An 11993-nucleotide genomic window follows, 5' to 3' on the forward strand; every position below is an offset into this window, starting at 1 on the left:
CCATGTTAAAATGTTTAAAGTTTGCAGCAGAAATAAACATGTTTACAGCCTGGTATGAAGAATGTTTCAGTCTCTAAAGCTTTCTTTCCCATTCACGACGACTTTACAGATGTTGAATTTTAAGATATCTCACCTGTACTGAATTTAACCTTCGGGGATGAATAAAGTGATTCTGATTCTGATTCTGTATGAATTACATCAGGGCTTAAAGTTGTACATATTTGTGGTTTGACCACTTTGAGAGACGAATCAGATCCATTGCAAGACAGCTGTTGCATGACTGGCCTCAGTTTTATTCACATTCTGCCTCTTTGCCTATTTTTAGCTGGGAATCAGGCAGAGATTACAGCTCTTAGAGATACACTATGAAGCTTTAAAACTGCTCCTTGTGAAATCTATTGGTTTCTTCTTTATATAAGGTCTAGGCTTTCTACTAAATAGGCACATTTTTTGGCCACTTGGGGGCAGCAGAGACACACTTCTAAACAGAATACTGACATATCTCATTTTAGGTTAGCTGGCTGGGAAATAAAGATAACCATGAATAACTATACCAGCCTACGCCTCTAAAGCCCAATATTCCAAGCTGTAAAAAAAGAGACCTGCTCACTGTGACGGAGCACCGGTGAATGCCCCGTCATTCCCCGGCGACGTGTGTCTCTCTCTTGCTCCGTGCTGGTGAGTGCCGGGCCCAGAGAGTGCACCGCCGTTCCCTGTGCATGTGCTACGTTTGGTCTAAATCATGCATCATCATTTTAATGCACTGTTTGCCACCACCGGACTTTTGTGCTGGCTGCGGTCGACGTCCGAGGGTGGACACTCGGCGTCGATGCGCCACACACATACACACACGCTCACCTGCTGTTGCTGCATCCTGGTCACCCTTCCATAGATCAAGTCCAGCTGCTTTCATGGTACGCCGTAAAAGCACTGGGTGGCGCGCTTTTTCATATCATGTGACATGAAACCTTCCATTATTGGGGAAGAGATTATTAAATATGTGTCTGGCGGGTTGTAAAACCTGTTTGGGAAGCCAGTAATTAATTTATTTGTTTACTTATTTTCACTACTGAAATGTATTCTATTGGAAAGATTTGAAAATCTTTATATGAGGTGTTGTTTTTGCCTTGAACCCTCTGTTGGTAAGTTGGTGGTTGCCCAGGGGAGGAGCTAGGGGTATAAAAGAGAGCAGTGGTTCATTGTGTGCTTGGACAAGCTAGTCACATTGTGGGTGACCAGCTGCAAAAATTGTGAGGTTTTTGTTTCCAAATGTAAATGCTTTATTTGTGTACCTTTTGCTGCAGTGATTTTTTTTCCCTCGTCACCTTTTTCACCGCTGTTTTGGAACAATGGGTGCTAAATAAACAAAAAAACACTGAAGCATGGTCATCTGAGCCATCACTACTTTCCTGCAGAATCGAACCCCTTGTGGTTTTAAGAGAAGTTCTGTGCTGTAACTAACATTTTGTACAGAATCCCTGAGTCTTTCCATCATTGTGAGGCTCTCTGGTTTGTTCCTGTACAGAGACTAAAACTGCACTACAGGTGAAACTTAAACAGAAGAGCTGGTTGGTGGATTTTTACAGATTTACTCCAGTTGCTGTTTTTCATGAGCACAGCCGCCCGAATACGGGCCGCTTTGAGATGCGCTAAAGTATTTTGCTTAATTGACCAACGCTGCAAACTCGATGATAGAAACATTATACACCGATGGAAAGCTTAGATTCTCATGAATCCGCCGGTATAAACCACTTTCAGATGTGATTACCACAGCGGGTAATATAAACACATTTGTCTGACAAACAACGAATATCCATCCGTCCGTTACGGCTTTAACGTACACAGCGCGACTCACATTTGCGGGTTCATTATTACACACAGATGAAAATATTCCAAAAAAAATGGCCATAATCCAACCTTGGACATCCAGACGAAACAAGCCAGTAAAATATTTTGTCCAAAACATGTCTTGAAGTCGGTATATAATCCACGAATAGGTCGTTTTCAAGGAAATGCACCTCGCGATGCACGTCCAATATGCCCTGTACTTCTCGTCATATTTTTTTATTTACAAATAAAATATTAGCGATTTTTTGTACTGAAAATGGCTGGAATTGACTGTACCTTGTAGGGCTACGGGAACTGATATCAGGCAAAATTATTGATTATAACTGGTGATTGTTTCATCAGAAATGACTTTAAGAATACCCAGTAACACTTAGACTCATCCGTATGGGAGCTACCTCTTGCAAAAGATGACTTGCAGTGTCATTTATAGACACTTCATATGTATTCTTATTTTATTCATTGGTTTGTTTCATATTTTTAAAACTAAAAGTGGGTTTCTGTTGATCCCAGTATAAAGAATTTGAGGTCTGTGCAGATTTACTCAGTAATCATCCAAAACAACAAAAAAAATCTAAAAGGATTTGAAAGCTGTGAAAAATGACACGGATTTTGGCCCAAATTATTTATAATTGGTTAAAAAATAACTCCGAAATGGTGCAAAGTAACTTCAAACCTGTCCAGATTGACTCAGTTTGTCCAAAATGACAACAAAACAAAAAATATCTACAAGGATTCCAAAAATGACTCAGAAAGGGTCCAAAAATGACTTAAACCTGTCTAGATTTACTAACAAATTGTTCAAAATGACCAAAAAAAGTCTTAAAGGACATGAAAAATGACTTAAAAATTGATCTAAAACAGTCTGAAATAACTAAACGTAATTCAGATATGGTCCAGAATTACTTTAAACCTGTCCACATTTACACAATAATTGTCCAAATCAACAAAAAAAAGTCTAAAAGGATTTGAAAATTGTCAAAAATGACTCAGATTTTGACCAAAAATTATTCAAAACTGGTTCAAAAATAAATTTATTAAATAATGATCCAAAACGACAAACAAAAAAATTCATTTTTTAATGATTATGTGGATCTCACTGAAATATAAGTTTGTGTGTCTAAACCAGCTCCAGCTGTGTGACAGTTAAAGCAAACCTTCACCATGCTGTCTGAGCTGCTTATCTGAAAGATCCAATCAATATTTTGCACCAAAACAACCTCAGATATGAAATCCAGGGTTACTTATTGTCATGTGTTTTGATCAGACTGTCTTTCTGTGTTTCAGAGCATCAATAATAAAAACACAGCGCGTCCTGAATCTGAAGATATTGATGAATTCTGCTGTTTTCCACAGTTTCAGGTTTCAGTCCTGTGAGTTCAGTCTCCCTTGTTTACTCTCTGATTCTTCCTTCAAACCTGCTGCCAGAAAACTGTGAGGTTTTTTTTTTTGATTGAAATCTCAAATTGAGGAGGAAATTCAGCAGAACTGTCACGCTGCTTTCTTCAGGTGAAAACTATCTCTGGGATCAGATCGTTCCTGCCCTCCAGTGATGTGGAAAAAGCTGATTTCAACTCACACTTCCAGCTGGTTTAAAATACATCTGATGGATCTCTGGATGAACCTGAGGGTGGTCTCAGGACGGTTCTGCTGCTCACAGGTGGAACATCTACCTGCAGGCTTCATGTGTTTGCTTGCAACACCGTTAAACAAGGAGGAGTTCTTGTCTGGTCCTCTGGATAACCTACAAACCTCCCAGCCGGATTAGAAAACAAAGTATAAATCGTGTTTGCAGTGAAGCCTGTGGATGATACGGAGTGACAGAGCCGCTGTTTCCAGAGAGATAAGTTCCTGCTGAATATTTAAATGTAGCTCATCAACTCTCCCAGCACCAAACTACATTTTTTGAAGAGACAAACATCTCAAATCTTCAATAAATAAATCCAACTGGATTGAAGCCACTGAAAGGAAATGAGAAAGTAAAAGAATCATTTTGGGAATTTGGGAGAATTAATGTGCTTTTCTTTCTGTACTGTTGTAATTGCAGATTTTATCAGGTTTAAACCTGTTCTCCAGAAACTGTGTGACATTATGTTACTACAAGTAGAGCTGTATTGTATAGACTTTATATACCACCATTCAGAAGTTTGGGGTCACTTAGAAAAGTGCTTGTTTTTGAAAGAAAAGCATTTTTTTTCAATGAAGATAATATTTAATGAATCAGAAATACAGTGTAGACATTGTTAATGTGGTAAATGACTATTCTAGCTGGAAACAGCTGATTTTTAATGGAATACCTCCATAGGGGTACAGAGGAACATTTCCAGCAACCATCACTCCTGTGTTCTAATGCTACATTGTGTTAGCTAATGGTGTTGAAAGGCTCATTGATGATTAGAAAACCCTTGTGTAGTGATGTTAGCACATGGATAAAAGTGAGTTTTCATGAAAAACAGGAAATTGTCTGGGTGACTCCAAACTTCTGAACGGTTGTGTAGGGGTTTATTTGTCTACTCTATGGCGTGACTCCATGTGGACAAACTGAAATATCTCAGTAGCTACTGGATGCACTGCCTTGAAAGTTGGATGTACACCGATCAGGCCAAACCTTATGACCACCTGCCTAATACTGTGTTAGTCCCTCTTTTCTGACCCATCGAGGCATGGACTCCACTGTTTAGTACATTTAGATTATCTAGATAAAAGATCCCTGAAGGTGTTCTTTGGTATCTGGAACCAAGATGTTAGCAGCAGATCCTTTAAGTCCTGGAAGTTGTGAGGTGGGACCTCCATGGATTGGACATGTTTGTCCAACACATCCTACAGATGCTGGATTGGATTGAGATCTGGGGAATTTGGAGGCAAAGACAACACCTCAAACTAGTTGTTGTGCTCCTCAAACCATTCATGAACCATTGTTGCTTTGTTTCTGAAAGAGTCCATCTTCATGAAAGTGTGCACATGGTCTACAGCAACACCTCGGTAGGTCAAAGTAGCATCCACATGGATGGAAGGACCCAAGGTTTCCCAGCAGAACGTTGCCCAAAGCATCAGACTGCCTCCACCGGCTTCCTTTCTTCCCACAACGGTGCCACGTGTTCCCCAGGTAAGCGACACACCCGGCCATCCATGTGAATCTGGAGCCATTTTGGACAAGTTTTAGCTAATTTGGACTAATTTTGAACAAACTTAGGTCATTTTGGACAAATTTCTACTAATTTTTGACACATTTTAGGAGTACGTTTTAGTCATCTAGGACATTTAGCAAAATATTTTTGAAAAGATTTATATCTTTTTAGACTCCTTCTGAGTCATTTTGAGAATGCTGTAGTCATTAAGGACACAATTTGACTTTATTTTGGACACATCTGAGTCATTTTAGGCTTTTTCTGTCATTTTGGATGAATTTTGGATAAACTTCTGGTCATTTTGGACAAATTTCATCTCATTTCAGACACAATTTAGACACATTTTTGAAATTTTAGATAGTTGTAGTGATTTTGGACTGTTTTTGGGTAACTGTTGACAAGATTTTTGTCATTGTTGACGCATTTTGAGAAAATACAATAAAATTATTGTTCTCTGGTATAAGTTGCTGATACTAACGGTTGAATATTTTCAGCTAAATTAAATCAGAGTGTTATTTTCTGTGCAGGATTAAAGATTTTATTGCGATATTTTTATTTAACAGCGCTGCTCTGGCTGGGTTTTAACTCCAGTCTGACAGAGGAACACTTTGAGCAGCAGAAGAAGGCACTTGGCAGCATATAGCCTCTTACAAAATGCCGTTTGATGGTTCAAGAGGTGGTAAAGGCGGATGGCAAAACCGAGTCTACTTCGTACTGTCTGCTTTCTGCGGTTGCTATAGAAACCCGCAGTCCAAACCGCCAGAAAGGCAGAATGTGTGTAATCAGCTCTGCAGAGTGGGGGAAGTCCTGCTAGGGTTACTCCCCAAGAGCTGCCTTCAAATAAAGATGAATTCTCTTTTTTCTTTCAAACTCTGCAGGCCATGAAGCACCCTCTCTCTCTCTCTCTCTCTCTTTCTCTCTCTCTCTCTCTCTCTCAGATTTCCTCATCCCTCATGCTCCCATTTAACAAGTGGATGTAATCACGTTCCTGCCGTATTAAATATGCATGTTTAATTTGTCTCAGTTCATATTTCAAGAGGTGAAGGAGTTGCTGTCGTGGGACTTAATTTACTAATGAGGAGGGGGAAGATTTGGGTCCTGTAGCTGTTGAATCATTTCTTCTCCCGTTGGCTTTACAGTCCTACCCATCCCATATGCATCCATGTCGATATCCTTACAGACTGTTGGCTGCTTTTAGGTGGAGACAGCCGGACATGTGTTGTAGCTGAAGGACCAGATTCGAACGCAGACTGTTTGAGGGAATTAGGACACGCTCACACCTGTTTGGACTCATCTAAACATCCAAAAAAGATGCACCAGCTACTTGAGTTTTCATGATTTGGATGAGATCTTAAAAAGCCGTAGCGATGCTGAAATATTGAGAGATAAATTCTGTGATTCATTTGATTTTCTGATGCCGCTCTCTGTGGTGAACTTTGATGTTCTGTGCAGAGAGTTTCTCCGTGTTGCAGGAAGACGGATCACCGATATCTGAATCCTCTGTTCTGTTCACTTTTATTTGAAAGCTTCATACGGTACAAACCTGTAACATACCTGAAGCAGGCTGCCGGCAAAGTATGACATCATGATCCTCTACCAGGTTGCACAAAAGCAGAAATCTGAACACTCCTATTTTAGAATTTAACCCTTTAAAAGCCTACTTTCTCCCGCTTTTACTTGAATTGAAGCCACAGAGGTGCAGTTCCTCAAATGCCCACTAGAGGCTGGTTCCAAATGTGAGTCGATCCCCCATGTTTACAACCTGATGCGAAAACCTGTTTGAGTCTCTACAGCAAGCTCACCTGTTTATGAAAACTGTACAGGTGAGAATCCGTATGTAACTCACCCATTTGAAGCTGACAGTTATGCATATTTAGGGCTGATGCTACCTATCATACTGATTTAAAGTATAGAAAAGTATGCAAGTATATTTTCTGAATTCATTTCAAGCATCAAATATTTGATTTTACGCATTTTGTGGAATTTGTGTGCACTCATTTGTGCTTTTTATGAATCAGTTCAGTGGCGTTAAATAGCTTGTGTGTGTTTTTGCAAGATTGCTGCTCATTTCAACACTCCTCATTTAGAATTTAACCCTTTAAAAGCCTACTTTCTCCCGCTTTTACTTGAATTGAAGCCACAGAGGTGCAGTTCCTCAAAAACCCACTAGAGGCTGGTTTCAAATGTGAGTCTTTCCCCTATAGACTTTCATGTCAAAATGTTTAAACTTTACAGCAGAAATAAACATGTTTACAACCTGATACAAAATACAGTTTCAGTCTCTTCGGGTAATTTACTTGTTTATGAAAATTGCACAAGTGGAGAATTCTTGCATAATTTGCCCATTTAAGTTGTATTGAAGCTTAAAGTTATGCACATTTAAGGGTGTGGCACTTTGATACTACCAATTATATTGCTTAAAAGTATAAAAAATATGCAAGTAAATTTTCTGAATTTCAAGTATCAAATATTTAATTTTATGCATTTTGTGGAATTCATGTGAACTGATTTGTGCTCTTACTGAATCAATTTAATGGAATTAAACAGCTTGTGTGTTTTCGCAGGATTTCCGCTCATGTTCAGAACTTCCTGTATTTCATTTGCAGAAGAAAAACACTTGTGTTACTTCATACTCCAATTACACCACATGTCACAAGATTTCCTACTCAGCTGCATTCATCTGACAGCTTTAGTTGCTGCTCACATGAGGATTTTCACAGCTAACAGTATATCACATTGTTATAGTTCATTTGGGGTCACGTTCCTGATGTATGATCCAATAAGATTAGAGGAAAAGGTGATTTATGTGAGATGATCAGTTTCATTCAGTGAAATGATTTATGTGTTTTTCTTTATTGCCTGACATCAATCATCAGATGATTTCTCAGCTTTTTCTGCTGTAAACTGTCTATAATGTAGATCAGACCAGCTCCATCTTCGCTGCTAGTGCTCTAATGATGGCAGATATAATAATATACCAGTCAGAGGAAGCAAATGGGGACTTTTACTTTATTATCTTACCGACATTTCACTTTTAATGCTTTTACTTAAATGGGATTTTCTTGCATTGGTGGCCTGGTCCATCTACTTAAGAAACCAATCTGAACACTTCTTCTTCACTGCTGTTTAAAAACCAGGTCTGTTGCCATGAATACTAAAAACTAAAGATCTAGAACTGTTAACAAAACTATACAAAATCCAGAATATCACCAGCATAAATATGAACATGTCAGTGCGACTGGAAGCTTTTATAAACACCTCAACATGTTCACTTTAGATCAGCCTCTTTCTCCAGAATCACAAGTATTTTTGAGGGCGCAACATACACAAAATGACCATAAAAAGACACAAAGTGACTACAGAGATGAAAAATGACCAAAAAAGACACAAAATGACCACAAAAAGACATAAAATAACTACAGAGATGGAAAATTACCACAAAACCACACAAAATGACCTCAAAGAGACACAAAAAGACAATAAAAAGACACCAGATGACCACAAAAGACACAAAATTATCATAAAAAGACACAAAATGATTCCAAAGGGACACAAAATGACCATCACAAGACAGAAAATGACCACAAAAACACACAAAATGACCACAGAGAAACACAAAATGACCATGAAGAGACACAAAATGACCTTAAAAAGACACAAAATGACCACAGAGAAACACAAAATGACCATCAAAAGACAGAAAATGACCACAAAAACACACAAAATGACCACAGAGAAACACAAAATGACCATGAAGAGACACAAAATGACCTTAAAAAGACACAAAATGACCACAGAGAAACACAAAATGACCATGAAGAGACAAAAAATGACCACAAAGAGACACAAAATGACCCTAAAAAGACACAAAATGACCATAGAGAAACACAGAATGACCATGGAGAGACAAAAATGACCACAAAGAGACACAAAACGACCACAGAGAAACACAAAATGACCATGAAGAGACAAAAAATGACCACAAAGAGACACAAAACGACCACAGAGAAACACAAAATGACCATGAAGAGACAAAAAATGACCACAAAGAGACACAAAATGACCCTAAAAAGACACAAAATGACCATAGAGAAACACAGAATGACCATGAACAGACACAAAACGACCACAGAGAAACACAAAATGACCATGAAGAGACACAAAACGACCACAGAGAAACACAAAATGATCATGAAGAGACACAAAATGACCACAGAGAAACACAAAATGACCATGAACAGACACAAAACGACCACAGAGAAACACAAAATGATGATGAAGAGACACAAAACGACCACAGAGAAACACAAAATGATGATGAAGAGACACAAAACGACCACAGAGAAACACAAAATGACCACAGAGAAACACAAAATGACCACAAAGAGACACAAAATGACCCTAAAAAGACACAAAATGACCACAGAGAAACACAAAATGACCATGAAGAGACACAAACTGACAACAAAACTTTTTAAACAGTCTAATTTTGAATTTTAAAATCGTGACTGTCAAACTAATTATTTCGTCTTTAATTTATTTACATCAGAAATTTGTCATTTCCATTCTCTGGGATGGACTTATTTATGTTCTTTTTAATAAAAATCTATATTATTAAGAGGCTTAGATTAGTTAATATTCAGGGAAAAGCTGCTCACATCTTCTCCACAACGCCTCCTCCATCATGAGCCACTTCCTGTCCTCGCCTCTCTTTTAATCAGACCGTCCCAGATGGAGGCTCATCAGTGCTGCCCTCCTCTTCCATCTACGCCCTCCCACAGACAGCTTCTGCATCTCGGACTCACTCGAGCAGAGACTCCCCCCTCCTGGAGTCGGTTCCCAGGCCGGGAGAGGAGGCAAGGGCCGATAAGAAGTCTTTATCTGCCCCCACCCCACCCAGGGAGGCAGGTTAAGTTTAAGGTGAGGGTTTGACATGGCGGCCCGTCTGCTGCCTCTTTCCCCCTCCACCTCCTGATGCGAGGCTCAGGCTCCGTCCTCTATCCCCGTGTCCCAGGGCTCATTCTCGACAGCCCCCACTGTTTGGGCTTTAATGAGAAAGATGAAAGAGGTGCAGGCTGGGAGAAAACCCTCCTCCTCCTCCTCCTCCTCCTCTTCCTCGTCCCGTTTGTTCAGCCCAGCCTCGCTCTCATCAAGGGCCCTGCAGCACTAACTCATCCAGCACTCCATTTTCTCTTTCTTCTAGCTTGTAGAAGGAAGTTCTGCTGTAATAAATTGGTAGTGAGGCTGGATTCTATTTTAAATTTTTCAGGTATTATTCCCTCTGATCTCATGTGCACATTTCCTCCCACCCTTTGTGTCTTGTGCTCAGCTGGAGGAATATTTTAATCATACGGGAAACGCAGCTTTCCTCAAATCTCTGCTTCCTTGTCCAGCAAGTTACAGTTTCACTCCGATGATGACAAGTTTTATTCGCCGTGTCTGCTCGATTAAATAGATCACCTTCCACTAAACATCCGTTTCACTTTATAATTCAGGGTTTTCCTGAAATTTGCACACTACAAATTGCACAGTTCTTATTAGGTACCTATTTTAATGCATGGGTTTTATCTTATGCTTTCTGCTTCCGACGAAAGAAATGCAGTTTGAGGCCCTACAAATGCTTGAAAATGTGTGAAAATTTGCACACACATCAGGACCGGCAAAAAATGACCACAAAGAGACTCAAAATTATCACAAATAGACACAAAATGACCAAAAAAGGCAAAAAATTACCACAAAAAGACACAAAATGACCACAAAGGGACAGAAAGTGACAATAAGAAGACACAATATGACCATAAAGAGACAAAAAATCATCAGAGAAATTCAAAATGACCTTAAAAGACACAAAATGACAGCAAAAAGACATAAAATGACCACAGAGACACAAAATGACCACAAAAAGACATATAATGACCACAGAGACACAAAATGATCACAAACTGACATAAAATGACCACAGAGACACACAATGACCACACAAAGACATAAAATGACCACAAAGATACAAAATGATCACAAAGACATAAAATGACCACAAAAAGACATAAAATGACCACAAAAATACATAAAATGACCACAGAGACACAAAATGACCAGAGAAATCCAAAATCACCAAAAAGAAACACAAAAAAACGACCACAAAGAGACCAGCAAAAAATCTGATATTTTAAGAGAAATACACATGTATGTGGCAAAATGGCTCATTAGCACCCCTTGCTATATTACGAAAATTCAGCCCCTGAACCACAATTTTTGGACATTTTCAAAAGCTATAAACTCAAACAGGGTAACCCCGACAGAGCTGAAATTTAGCCAAGATGTACACGAGGCATGGATGATCAAAAGTTATCAAAATGCTCCGTAAAAGTCTGAGGGAGTGGAAATAGCAGCCCCCTGAATTTTGACATTCCGCCATGAAACAGTAAATGCTGTGCGGTTGGTCTGTACCTGCTCCAGTCTGTCTCAAACTCTACATGTGTGATCAGACTCCAGCCCTGATCACATCCATAGGTCAGTTTGCATTCACAGTGATAGCACCATCTAGTGGAGAGTTTTAATAGTTGGCCATCAATAAGGCCAGAGGTCTACATTACACCTGATGGACATGCTTGGATTCGCTGACCTGCAAGGATGCGAGAACCCAACCAACGCTGCTTGCAGCTTTAATTTGATTTATATTTTTCTGTCTACTTGAACACCATCTACACAGTTTTTTAGCTTTAGTATATACATTCTGTACACAATTATGCCTTGATTAACTATGATGATTATCTACAAACCTCTGGATTTTAAGATTTGTATCATGCACCATAATCGTATAAACAGCTGTCTGTGTGACATTCGGTGGTCGTATTTGTCTAAACAAACATCCATTTTCCTCGTATTGTATTTAAAATCATTAAAATTATCAGTTTTCAAGATGCAATCTGTCGTCACAGCACATCAAGATACAAAGATGTGCTCACAGCAACAGTTTTACCTGAGAAAGACAAATGATCTATATAGATGTCGTCTGCT

Source organism: Acanthochromis polyacanthus, chromosome 17, assembly GCF_021347895.1.
Source record: "Acanthochromis polyacanthus isolate Apoly-LR-REF ecotype Palm Island chromosome 17, KAUST_Apoly_ChrSc, whole genome shotgun sequence".
Classification (NCBI taxonomy): Eukaryota; Metazoa; Chordata; class Actinopteri; family Pomacentridae; genus Acanthochromis; species Acanthochromis polyacanthus.